An 880-nucleotide genomic window follows, 5' to 3' on the forward strand; every position below is an offset into this window, starting at 1 on the left:
CCAGTTCCGAATATGCGTACGACTGTTTGTTATAATTTCAAGTGGTGCATCATTATGGATGGATACTTTTTTTTTCTTTATGTATGCGACCATATTGAGGATAACGGCTTTAAATATGGACATTCCTTTATGTATTTACATAATATATAATAATATAATGTTAAATAATCCACAAGTATGTTTGTTTCACCTGTTATGTGTACCAGCATCCTGATGCGCCCCATCAACCTTGCACGAATATTGGCCACAACAATGCTGCCCTCTAGTGTTAAATGGCGGTAATGGAAGTCTCGCCATAGCAAGTGACTGGCGCATATCTGAAAAAGAATATGTGAACATCAGCTACGCATTGTGGTGCTGTATTTAAGACGACGCATCATGCCTCAGGCTAGTATAGTATCGATAATTGTATCCTACCTGAAAAACTTCAATTTCAAGAGACTTGGGTCTCCAGAGGGTGGCTGTGCATGTTATTCGAGGCGGCTCACTGAAGTTTTCAGTCGCAGATGGATTTTCAACTAATTGGGTTCACATCAGAGCAGCATTATAGCTGCATGCTGAGCTTTTATTCCGCTTTACAAAATGCATTGTTGCCTTGTGGAGTGGAATTTTAACGTGCGTGATGCACTTAGGTGCTTAAACAGGTCTGAAATGTACCATTTAAATGTGCTAATACCTCACCTTAGTGAAAGAAAAGTTCCTTGCAAAGCAAAATCTGTTAAGAGGAACTCTAAACGAAACCAAATGGTGTGTGCATGATCTTAACTTTAATGCCACTCGTAATTTGATACTTATCAATAGATTAGTTGACCTGCTCACGCACGCTCATCAAAACATAAGCATCACAAACATTAACAGAGTTAAAAATAACAAAGGCAAA

Source organism: Syngnathus acus, chromosome 5, assembly GCF_901709675.1.
Source record: "Syngnathus acus chromosome 5, fSynAcu1.2, whole genome shotgun sequence".
Classification (NCBI taxonomy): Eukaryota; Metazoa; Chordata; class Actinopteri; order Syngnathiformes; family Syngnathidae; genus Syngnathus; species Syngnathus acus.